Genomic DNA, 13,655 nt, shown 5'->3' with positions numbered 1-13,655 from the left:
CGCTGCGGAGTTCACAGTAAATTGGTAGAGATTTTATTTTTTTCTATTACTCTGGACAAGATAAATACGTCCGTCCTGATGGTCGATTTACGCTCATCGTGTTATTAACTTCTAAGTACGACAGTATAAAGTACAAGCAGTAAGAACATATCCCCACCATTTTTATCTGATATTTTGAGGACATAACCAGACTCCATGATGAAAAGGATAACGTGAGATTTGTTCACGTCGCACGCTCCATATGCCCAACATGTTCAATACATTCACGTCACCAATATGGCGACTAGATGTTCGCGTCGCAGTAGGGTTTGAGCACAAGAATTGTCCTAACACGCATTCTACAATAAGCCATCAGTCAATCATAAATTAGAAGCTAGAAATTGACCAATCACAGTCGTCAATTTCCAACCTCTAATTTCTGATTTATGACTAATGGCTTATTGTAAAATAGCCATAACACTTAGAGACTTGTTGTAGACATAAGTAACGTACAAGTTTTGGCGTATGACGTACGATTTCTTGCCATCTTTTGGAGACACGGCAATAAATCGTACGTGAAAGCTTGTGCATTACTTACGTCTACAATTTAAGTCAAAGTAAAGCTCATGGCATATACAAAAATGTAAGGCCGCAAGACATAATCAGTAAGCGAATTGTCCAATCACGGTAGAGACTGTAAGACCAGCGAATCCAATATTACGATATCCTTACTGATTACGTCTTACGGTCTTACATTTTTTTTTCTATGTGCTCCTGGCTTAAGTGTTGCGACAATTCTTGTGTTCAGACTCTTAGAACATACTCCATGGATCAATTAAGAGCACGCTCCATTTGTCTCACCTCAGAAGGTGGTACGATTAGGGTACGCACGCATGCCCCAATAATTAGAAATGTATTATATCGAAAAAAATATTTCAGATTTATTTTATATAAAAACATATGTAATAAATGCGTTTTTGATATAAATATAAAAATATAACTTTAATATTTATTAAAAACGCATTTATTTTGTATAAAAGCGTTTTTCAAATAATCGAGGTAATACAAAATACGAAACAAAACGAGGCACATATCCGACTCGTTCGAGTAGGTTCACGGATTAGGTTAGGTGACATGCTCACTTGTCTTAAATTCGTTCGTTCATTCGTTCGTTCGAACATTGGAGCATGAATGCAATTGCTCCAACCGCCACCTTACCTATGATCCAAGTGTTCTCTGGGTTAATTTGAAGCATGTGTTGTGATTATCGCTGGTGCTCTGAAACGAGCGATCCACGTATTGAAGAAAGCGTTCGTTACTATCTGCTGTGCAATCTGCCATTGGCGTAGCTTCTGGCCATTTTGTTGTTCTGTCTATCATGGTAAGGTAGTATTTAAATCCTCTCGAGACTGATAGGGATCCGACGTGGACCTGATGAATCTTTCGTCGGGAACTACAATGTGTTCAGGAACTCTCACGTTGTGACGTGATATTTTTGTTTTTACGCGAGGCAAGTTTTCACTTATCTGATGATATCCTTACACATATATGGCCAGACAAATCTTTGGGAAATGATCTTTCTAGTAGCTCTTGCACTCGGATGTGATAGACCGTGTGAAACATCATAAATCTTTTTGCGAAGGGAAGCTGGAACGTATATTCTAATTGAATCTGACACTTCGCAATTTATTTCACTATCATCCAGACATAGTTTTTTTCAATGAGAGGGCTGTCTGGGATTCCAACAGCAATTTAAATCAGCATCTGTTTGTTGCTCTGTGTAGAACTTGTCCGTAGAAACAACGACTGGTATGTTGATTGTATCCAACAGTGATAAGGTGTCTGCGATCTCGTTTTCTTCTCCGCTAATGTGGATTATTTTAGTTGTTATTTGACTAATGAAGTCAAGTTGCCTCCTCTCGGACGCTTTGTCTAATACCTGCAAGAAGGTGTACAACAATGCTTTATGTCGGTTGAAGATGTCTCTCTTGCCACTAGGTGTCGAAAGAATTTCAAGTTAGCGTAGATCGCTAATAGCTCACGATCATACGTGCTATATCTTCGCTGAGTATCTGTCAATTTTTTTGAATAAAATCCTAGCGACTTCCAATGGCTATCTTGATATTGCTCTAATACGGCTCTTATGACGAAGTTTGAAGCATCTGGATGAGGATTGTGCTGCGTTCCGTAGTACAAAAAGCATCCGGTTAAACTCGAAAAGCCCAAAGGGCGCAGTTATCGCCGTTTTGTGTCAATCTTCTTTAGCTACTGGAATTTAGAAGAATGCTTTAACAAGATCAATTTTAGAAAAAATCCGGTAATTGGCTATTTGATATGTAAAATCTTGTATATGTGATAGAGGGTACGTATCTAGTACGGTAGCACTATTTAATTTACGGAAGTCTCCGCAAGGTCTCCATTCACCATTACTCTTTCGGATCATATGTAAAGGATTCGCCCATCGAGAAGATGATGGTCGACAAATTTCCAGCTCCAACATCATCTCAATTCTTTTTTAGCAGTTATGTACTTCTCAGGAGTAAGTCTGTGTGGTCGTTCAGCAATTGGTGGTCCTTTTGTTACAATGTAGTGCTTAACATTAAAAAAATGAGCCGCTTTGTGTGACATGGCTAGACGAGTTATTTCCAAATACTTTCGTAGAAGCTCTTCGAATTTACAAGCCTCATTGATGGTTGCTACAGACGGTTCTTTAGTAATGTTGGTTCCAGCTCTTCTCTTGCAGAGAATAGAGTTTGTTCATCTATTGTAGCAGCCTGCGTCGTTTCAAATCCGGTAATAAACCGTGGTGCGCTAGAAAGTCGGCGCCGATGATGGGTTGTTTAACCTCTGCTGTAATGAAATTCCATCTGAAAGGCCTAGATCAAGCTCTAGATCAAGAATCTTCGTTCGACTTCCATACGTATGTATGATAGTATTGTTGACAGCAAATAGTTGAATTCGTGTGATCTTCTCGATCTTAGTGCCATTCTTCGCGGAATCACGGAAACATCGGCTCCTGTGTCGATTAAATATGTTACGCCATCCTTTTTGTCACTTATAATCAGACGAGTTTGTGTGAGCCCGTCAACCCAATGACCGCCTGTAATTGCAATAGTGATTCTAGTTTTCCGCAACAGCTTTCTTCTCCCACTTGCAGAACGGTGTACATTTATATGTTTGCGCACCAAACTTGTCATGGTAATAGCATAGTTCCTTTTGATCCTTCGTCTTGGATTTGTTTCGCAATCGTCTATCGATATTCTTGCGATCACGTGATCTGCTTCGCGATCTGCCTCTCTCCTACCTTGCTAATTTTGTTACTTGCTTGGTTAATTCAGTTATTTCTGCTGAAATCCTACTGGCGTTTCCACCGGTTTCGGAATTCACCGATGTTACCCGGAAAAGGTTTTGCCACTTTCATTACCTTATCCACTTGAGCGGCTAATTTACTGAAATCTGTTACCTCACTTGCCAGGATTGCGCGTATGTTCTCCGGTAGACGTTTCATAAAAATCTACTTGAGAATCTGGTCGCTTACTTGACCTTCTGCAAGATTTCGCAAGCGTTGTAAAAATTGAAGGTTTATCATTCCCGAGCTCGCGTGTAGCAAGCAAGCTATCTAATCCTTGTGGCAGTTGTTTCTCCAAGGACGGAGACTAGACGTCCTTTGGCTTCGTATTTCTCTCTCTCAGGTGAAGATGTTACGATATCTGCAACTAACAGAAACGCATTTTGATCTAAGTTTAGCACTACATGACAAAATTTGGATTCATCGCTTGTAATTCTGCTGCTTCGACATGCGCAAATTAGAGTTGTGGATTATCTCTCCAGAATGATGGAAGGTGCACGGCGTATGCCTGATGAAGCGCTGATGCTTGATCCGCCAAATCCACTGCCTGAGCCGTCCGTAAGCGGCTGCGAGTATCTTTGGTATCCATATCATTGGATTCGCCACCGGGGCTTTCCGTTTTCGATCTATCAGGAGAACGTTCAACAGTTCTTTTTCAGTTATTTTTCTGTTAGTTTGGTTTCTGTGAAGTAATCCGGCGTAGCAGTCTCTCCACGGATCACTAACCTGGATGATACTTCCCGTGACGCTTTTCTCTATATTTTTCGTACTATGCGGAAAACGATCACCAATTGTGATTATCTTCCCTCCTGGTTGCTTACACCTTTATATTTCGTTATGCAAGCTCTGTAATATCTGCAGGGTCGTGCGTAATCAATTCTCCTTGAAATTACCACAATATATATCTATTTTATTTCTACAATATTATCACAGAAAAAGACGTAATCATTTTTTAATAGTCTTGATTCGAAAAAGATATATATTTGAGCGTTCCTAAAGAGCATCTTCTGCTCAGTAAAGTTCCTAGTGAAATCCTTGGATAGGATCTGTTGCCACAGTACTGCGTTCCATGTAATCGTACTCTTAACAGAGATTACATTTACACGTCATCCTTAATCGGGTTTAATAACACCTATAGTTATAAAACTGGCCAATCACAATTGTTCCATTCTTCCGAGAAACAGCTATGATTGGCTAATTTCATAACTACAGATGTAATTATGTAGATAATTCTTAATCGAGAATTTATTACGTAATCGGGCAATTCGGGTCTCGAAGGCCTTTATTATTTTTCAGATAAATTGTGAAGTAGCATACAAATTTCAATTTCGAAAAATTCTCAAAGAGAAAATAATTTATTAAAAACCAGAAGAGTTGATTTTCGGAATTTAACCAGCTTATCAAAAGTAAGATAATTATTCGGTAGTAAAACTTATGCTTGGCAAAGTTCGTTAAAAAACTTAATGCTATACATGTACAAAATATGAAAACACAAAAAATATTGTAAAAAAATGCTCTGCGAATTTCTGAGACTTCTCTTATCCGGTTAAAGATTAATTACAATTAAATGAAAACTAAAAATATCTAAAAAATACCTTTATAAATAAGGTCAAACGTTTTGACCTTTACTATGATCTTTTCAGTGAAAATAAAATATAAAATATAATGATAACTTTTAGTTACAATTATTTATTAGCTTAAGTAACGAGGTAACAACTTTATATTTTAATATCTCTTTTAAGTTTTAAATTAGTATAGTTAGAAGCGGCTTAAAGATTAAATAAAATTCGAAATTACTATAAGGAGCTACGAGCTAAATAATTTACATAAATATTATGTAACCTACCTAAATTATTAATTAACAAACGCTTTGACCTAGCACAAGCTCATTATCAATGTTGATAACATATTTGAATTTGTGAAACCGTAAACGCATAATATAAAAACATATATGAAACATGAAAAATAAAAACTCTAGTAGAACATGATAACTGTGTACAATAGTTTTATCAAATTACCGCACTATTATAGATTTGTGTTCTGAAACCTGGAGATGTGGATTGTCTATCTGCAATCTATTGATGTATAGAATAAAGAACGCTTTACTGTTGAATGTAAAGTAGTAAAATTAACTTTCTTGTTAACCATCATCGTTCTCAATGAGTTAATGTCTGTTAAATTGAAGTTAGAATTGTCAATTCGACGTCTCCAAGTTTCAGAATACACATACTATATATTATCAATAAATGAATACGACATTGTACATACATGATGTACCTCTTTTTGCTCTGTCTAGTAAAAAAAGATATTGTGTTCACACATATCTTTAGATTAGAAAAGATATGTGTGAAACATTTAAAATCTGACATTTTTCTACGAATTAAAAAAAAAAAGATTACTCTCCGATTATTAGAAGCCGAGGTAACATTTTTTTTTCAAAAAATCACTATGGCTGTAATTTTTAAGATTTAGAGTTCCGTCTGGAACCAATTTGTCAAGGAAGAATTGAATTTACTGTTAAAATAATCTCGAAATGTAACCATGAAATTTTTATTTAAAAAAATTTTTTGTTTCTTGAATTTTTATTTTTTTGGTTTATTATTAAAAAATTACATTTGAGTATGAAATGTATATCTGATTAACAGATTTAAGTCACATTAGCTATGTTTCTGTATTTACCATCTGATCAAATTTGACCCGGACTGGTCCATTTAAACCGCGCGCGTAAATTGAATCGGTAAAAATTTTTTTTTTCTAGATTGGTACAACCTTCTCTGACATTCGTGTGAAATTTGAGCGGGATACGTCAGTTAGTGTGTGTTTGGCAGCCATTTGTTTACGACGCAAAAAGTTTCTCTGGCGATTTTTACTATGGAAAAAAAAATTGAACAACGAGTTTGCTTGAAATTTTGTGTTTCCAATGGAATTACGGCTACGGAATCATTGAAAATGTTGCAGAAGTGTTTTGGGGAGTCTACTCTATCGAGAACGCAAGTATTTGAGTGGCATAAAGCATTCAGTGAGGGTCGTGAGGTCGTAGAAAACTTGTCTCATGTGAGTCGTCCATCCACCTCTGTTAACGACGATAACATGGAAAAAGTGAAGGAAATTGTGCTTGAAAATCGTCGTGTTGGCATTAGAGAGATAGCAGAAGCTCTCAACATCTCTTATGGATCGACTCAACACATTTTGGTTAATGTTTTGGGTATGCAGCGCATCGCGCCAGACTCGTACCGAAAGACCTGAATTTTTGGCCAAACACGAAATAAAAGTCATCGCTCAGCCACCGTATTTGCCAGATTTGGCTCCCTGTGACTTTTTTCTGTTTCCGAAACTCAAATATCCGCTCCGGGGAACGCGCCATGAATCGATTGAGGCCATAAAAAGAAATTCGCTGAAGGAACTAAAGGCCATCCCGGCCGAGGCCTATAAGAAGTGTATGGAAAATTGGATTAATCGTTGGCATGCTTGTATTGGCTCAGAAGGAGGCTATTTTGAAGGCGATCATAAAGATTTGTATTAAAATACATAAAATTGTTGTTTTTTTTAACCAGTCCGGGTCAAATTTGATCAGATGGTAATATGCTGTAAAAAGTGTACAATTAAACAATTAAATATACGGAATTATCAGTACAAAATTGTTTGTGTAACGTAACGTTTTAAAACGTAAATTTAATTGCAGATGTAAATATGATATATGTAAACAAATAATTAATAAGTAATTTGTCAAATGTTTGAGTAATTGTTAAAGATATAACACTAACTTTTTTTCGCAATTATAAAAGTAAATTAGTGTTACACGAAAAATATATTTTGCAACTATATTCAACAGTTTTACATTTGGCAAATTATTTATTAATTATTTGTTTACATATGTCATATTTGCATCTGCAATTAAATTCACAAAAACAATTTTATACTGATAATTCCGTACATTTAATTGTCTGATTAGACACTTTTTACAGCATTATTAAATAAAGAAACATAGCTAATATAACTTAAATTAATATAACTTAAAATATTGAATTTTTTAACTTAAATTAGTTAATTAGATAAGTACTTCACACTCAAAAGTGATTTTTTAGTAATAAACCGAAAAAATAAAAATTCAAGAAACAAAAAATTTTATGGTTACAATTACTTTGCAAACATTTGTTAAGCTATTTGTTTATATCTCGTCGAGCTATCCCAGATTAAAAAAAAATCAGTTTCGACATCAATTTATTATTGAGAAAATGTAATTTTAGCAAATTTTAACGCACGAAATCAAATACGATTGAACCGATCCAGTGACGCATATTTGGCTCTCGGCACCACAGAAAACAAGGGCCACCACTTCTATCCCCACCAACAGACACCTACTGTCACTGAGTCGGCCGACTTCGCCGCTGCGCGAGAGCGAGCGAGATAGCGAGAGAGAGCGTCAGTCCTTCTCGCTCTACTAAGTAACTTGTAAACACAAGCAGTAGCTATATTAGAGTGGTTCTAACTCAGGTTCTCTGAGGGGGCGACGTGGAGTGGGGGAGGGGAGGGGGGTAAGGCGCGGGAGGGAGAAAGCGCGGGAAGATCCCGGTGGCATCGCTGTTTACATAAACATAGGATCTCGGTCGATTGATTACATAAACATTCCGCGTTTTTTATTTTTTTCGTCATCCATCGCCGCCGCTGTCGCCAGCACCGCTGCCACCTTGGGCTGCCATCACCCTACCGCCCCCCTAAAAAATGCATAGGTACCAAGGGCTCGCATGCAGAAAAAGATAGAGCGCGATGATGTTGGAGCGCGTAACGTGATATGAATGAAGAAAGGATGGAAGAAATGAATCCTCTTTTTTATGACGTAGTTTCTCAATACGGTTTTTCATTAGCGTGTCGAGGTATATAGGGATGGATGGATGGGAAGTAAAGAAAGTACATATATAGTGATGCGAACAAAAAACTTTTTATTCACATGTTATTACATTGTTCTTTTTTTCATACGTATTAAAAACTAAAGTTTATAGCTCGCAATCGATGAGCTGATGTCCATTGAAGACGTCGCTGTCGCGTATAGCATCTTCGGACGCTATATTGGAGAATCGCATATACTTGACATCGACCGTATCGACGAGTCGGGCTAATCGTTCGAACGTTACATCGATACACCCGTCAAAGTCAAACATATGGCGTAGCGTCGTTTCAGTCATCATAATGCGTACGAACGAAGAATCGAGACATACGAGCGTAGCATTGTTAAGCGTACAAATTCTGACGGTTAGCGGTCCAATACTTGTAAAATTGTCCTTGTATTCGTTTCGAAGTATCTTGTAAATATTCCATCGGTGCTCGTAAAGACTCTTCCAGATTTCGAGAGACAGCGACAGTTCGTGTCCGCAATGATCTCCCAGGACGATCTCTACGTAACTCGGTGAACCAACGTTGATTCCAATTTCCAAAAATTTGTAGCCCGTATTCGTTAGATCGTAATGTCTGCTCAGTAACCGCATCGCATGCTCCGGATTGTGTACATACATAATGTTAAAAAACGTTTCCTTTGTGTATACTACTAGAATGTTGAAATTTACATGTTATATTCCATCTTCAAGTCGTACGATGCGCTGTTCTCTTTGGTGAAATACATTTTTTCAACCATTTGTACAAGCGAGTATCGCAAGACTGATTGTATCCGCGTAAATTGTGACTTATATGGTAATACTTCTGGAATCGAAGAAGGGAGGCAGGCCCTCCTCTTCTTTCCAAGAATTTCAAACGGGTCGCGACACGTTTTATCACGTCTTTCTACGTATTTTTTTGTCACAAGCTAATACATACGTTCATACGTACGTTTATGCATACGTTTATACATACGTTTATACATACATACATACGTTTATACGTACGTTCATACATATGTTTATACATACACACATACATACATACGTTTATATATACGTTTATACATACGTTCATACAAGTATATGTATTAGAAAGGAAGGGAAAAGAAATATAGTACATAATAAATACATTAACGTATTTTTATTTAAAAAATTCTTTTGCAGCCATCAGTTATATATTTTCAATACATTTTGTAATGCGCAATTCTTAATATGTAGTTCATCGTATAATATTATTAACATCCAGATTAGTTATAGATTCCATGTCTTTGTAAACTGCGTTCAAGATCTTGATGTACATGCGTTCTCGCTCATCATCCAGAAGCAAGTTCTACAGCCACGTTTGTTTCTCGCGTTCCTTAAAGTACACGATAGCATCATCTTCAAACACAGCCTCCGTGATCATGCATTTCGCATCACTGTACGGGACCGTCCCGTCCTCCCATCGCAATCTACGATGATAAGCACTCAACCAGGACGCTCAAAACCTGTCGGATCTTGTCAAAAATTTCCATGGCATGAGACTCGTAAAAATGTAATGCGTGAGAACGGTCCTCTGTTTCAGCACTGCCATTTCCGTCACGAAAAATTTCTTGTTAACGATGAATCCTTGAATATCCATGAACGTTGGCACGAGCATGTTTTCGAGAAGACTGCGGTCGATTGTGACGTATCGTAGATTTTATATCGTGTCGGAGGTGCACTTAGATGATTTTGCGCATAACATTGGTCAATGGATTAAATTGTACCACACGATCGTGTATGATGAGACAATAGGCTGTTGTATTTACGGGCACGTTCTCCTTACATTCAAAGTCTAATCGCACGTCCACGGTGCCACTCTTGACCGATTCGTTCTGTCGAGAGCAGGCGATGATTACGAACGGATCATTACGTAAAAAAGTTGAGACTCGGCTCGAGATACTTGTATCCGTAGTAGCCCTTGCAGAAACGCGCATGTCATACAGAATCGCACATCTGTTTTTATTAAAATTCAGATTCAAGTCATCGTACGGATAACATTCCGAATTCAGGTAGAGTTTCGCATTGGTTAATTTGCAATCGTCGAATCGACTTAGATATATCCTCGGACATGATATTTTTTCGGCCTGTTTGCATAGCGAAATTGATGTAGCGTGGCTTCTCGAGCTGAGCAGTCGTCTTGATGGTCCACGAATGCCTGGTTGTACTCTGTAAGAGCGAACAGATCCCACTAGTACAGATCCCACGAGCGAAAAGCCATGCTCAGATATCGTCCGCTCTCCAAAGCGCGCAGCATCGACAGCTTATTTATCTCGCTCAATAACACGTGCGGCATTCGCTACTGTACTTTGAATAATTCGAACGTCGACTCTGTTGCGGGATCTCCCCATCAGACAATTATTGTCATTGCGCGCTCGTATTAAAATCAATTCGTGACGAGCGTTGATCACCACGCGTTTGTAATCTTCGCAAAATTCCAGCAGTACGTAGAGCGGAACGCAGAAATTAAAGTATCCGGTCGCAGTAGTCTGCGCATCCCAACCGGCATTCCGCAGAATTACGCTTCTGTCGGATGACACTGTTACATAGTTTTTGAACGTGCTAGTTATGCCCGCGTTTTTGTTACGGTCAATTTCCACACCGTTGAGTTCATATCGAATCTCGTCGAATATGAACGCGACGCAATTATTTCCCAATGTCACGTTAGCATCCTGAACCACTTTGTTCTTCGTCAGTTTTTCCTCGACGTATAGAAAGCTTTCGTACGGCAATGTGTACAGATTATGTTGCTGTATGAGTATTCTTATCTCGTCGCTGTACCCGAACGTTGCGTTGGCGAACGGGTTGTATGTGTGAGTTTCAATCTTGACGATGTGATCGTCGAAGATCGGCTCGTCTTTAATGTTTAGGATATCACTCATCTCAAATGTTACGCACCGCGAATCCTAAAGACTTTAAAAATAACGTTCGACGCGCTGAGCTTCTTCTTCTTCCTGATGCAGTTGGATGAGCGAGTGTTATCGAGAACTGTGACGTCGTTGGCCTAGTAAAGAATACGTTATCTCTCTGCGTGCGCTCCGTTCCGTTCTCACGCTCACGTTATCACTGTTTATGTCGTATGTGTAATCTAACAGTGATCTCTTCTCCTCGAAAATCGAGCAATCGTTCATTCTGGTTGACGACGCGTATCGTTAGATCCGTAATGCTCTGTGCGATGATCGGTAGGTAAATGATCTGCGTCAGCCTCTGCGGTATCTTATATCCTGGCGGCACGCTCGGCGAAAATTTGTGTATCGTATGCGCGCTTTTGCCGTTGCTGTATGCATCCGCGGTCACGTTACATTCTTCGTTAAGCGAGTTAAATATGCTACTCAAGTTTTTAATGACATTATGAATGTGGCATTTCTTGTCGCAAAACATTTTAGAGTTGTTGGGCCCGAATCAGAATATACAGCAAACTTTGTTAAAGATATGGACAATTTATTCGATACTTTTAATAGCTTTTGTCTTAAAGAAGACAAAAAAAATTAAATTAAGATACGCTATGAGTAAAGACTCGCTTCATGAGAAAATTTTAACAGATATAAAATATAATTTACAAAATAGTGAATTGGAACTAATGAACCAGCATGTTTAAAAGGCTGGATTATATTACTAGCATTTTAACTTTAGCAAAAGACTTTTTGAATCAGGATCCTCTCGAAAATTTTTTTTCCATTGTTCGACAATAATGGAAATGTAAAAAATCCGAATTCATATTAGTTTCAAAATGGATTGCAACACATATATATCACTACGATTTCAAAACTATTAGAGAATAATAATTGTGAAGATGACAATACATTAACATTTATAAAACTGCTTCATAAAAAAAAATGTATCAAGCCAGTTAATGAAGAACATGTAAACATTGATGTACAAAATCAAATTGAGGAACTAAAAAACTTACCTGACATAATGGATGTTATATATTCGAAGACGGATATTGATAGAAATGGAATTTATTATACTTTTGTAACAAGTTTTAAAAAATTCATAAATGCGCAGAATGTCAAAAAATTATTTTTGACGACGACAATTTGTAGGCGATCACCAATTGTTTACCTTCTTTAAGTAGTGTGATAAATTAAAAGACAGTCAAGGATTAAAATTCGTAACAAATGCATTTGATGTTATTCAATTCACTTGAAGCAATACATAATAGTTTATTTAATAAGTTTTTGAAAAGTAAGAGTTTAACCAAAGATTTATTTTTTATTGTCCAAAATAAATATAACGTATAAATCAAATTATGTTCAAAAGAATTAAGTGTGTTATTTTTAAAATTATTTTTAAAAATTAGGAATTTATAGGCTATTTATTCATACAATAAAAATAAATCCAGCAAAATTAAAAATAAAAAGATCAGAAACTGAGAAACTTTATGCACAAATAGCGATGAAATTTTTAATGAAAGAGTATGTTTTATAGGTTGTATTTGAGGTTGGGTTCGCACCTTAGGTTTATTCGCGTCGAATGCTCGAAAATGCGAAAAAACCTTTTAAGAAGCAGAAAAAAAACAGAAATCTATTAGAACTCGCGTTGGAAGAAATATAGACAACAGAAACTATCGACAACGTATGTTCTGATTGGCTTTCTGTTTTCCTAAGAACATTTTGAGAATATCTCATCGTTCTGAGAACGGATATCTTCTTCAAAAGGATATCTCATCTGGAATAAAGTGTGCTATATGGGTATAATTTATGCTACGTGTACTATAGCAAAAATATTCACCAAAGCTGTGTTATTCACTGCGAGAACTGAAAATTTATAAGTCCATGTTATATATACTATAGATTTTCAGTACTTGCAGTGAATAACGGAACGTAATCTAGAGTTATCTCGGCATACTTCCTAACTCTTGGACTTTATTCAACAGTATATTTTAATTTCACTTTTTTATTTCAACTATCAGTTGACACTAAATTGAAGTTTCATTTTCTGCGTTATATTAAATTGTATTTTATTTCTATTCGTTATACTGTATTATCATAGTCCTATTCTTTATTTTCATGTGATAACTATAGCTATTTTGTAATACTAAAAATTGTTATTGCATTACAGTTTTTATCGAAGTTTTATAAGTAATTATTTTATTATGTTGCGATATAATCTAATACAACATCGTTTAATAAATATTTTTCAAATATACGAGGGTCGTTCGAAAAGTCCGTGCAAAGTCACTGCTGATGGCACTACTGGCGCGTATCAAGGTTAGATTTAGTTAGTAGCATCTCTTGGAGGAACACACACCAAGTTACAGCCAGATCTGTCTATTTGTTTGTGTTTGGCATTCATTTGAATCGAGGAAGTCGAGTGATTTTTAATAACGCACCAGCTCACACCTCAGCAGTTGTTGTCGCAAAATTAATGGAATTAGGGTTCCAACTCGTCTCACATCCCCCCTATGCTCCAGACTTGGCTCCCTCGGCTAT

The sequence above is a fragment of the Trachymyrmex septentrionalis genome, unplaced genomic scaffold (genome assembly GCF_001594115.1).
Source record: "Trachymyrmex septentrionalis isolate Tsep2-gDNA-1 unplaced genomic scaffold, Tsep1.0 scaffold207, whole genome shotgun sequence".
Taxonomy (NCBI): Eukaryota; Metazoa; Arthropoda; class Insecta; order Hymenoptera; family Formicidae; genus Trachymyrmex; species Trachymyrmex septentrionalis.
Note: the sequence above shows the minus strand (reverse complement) of the source record.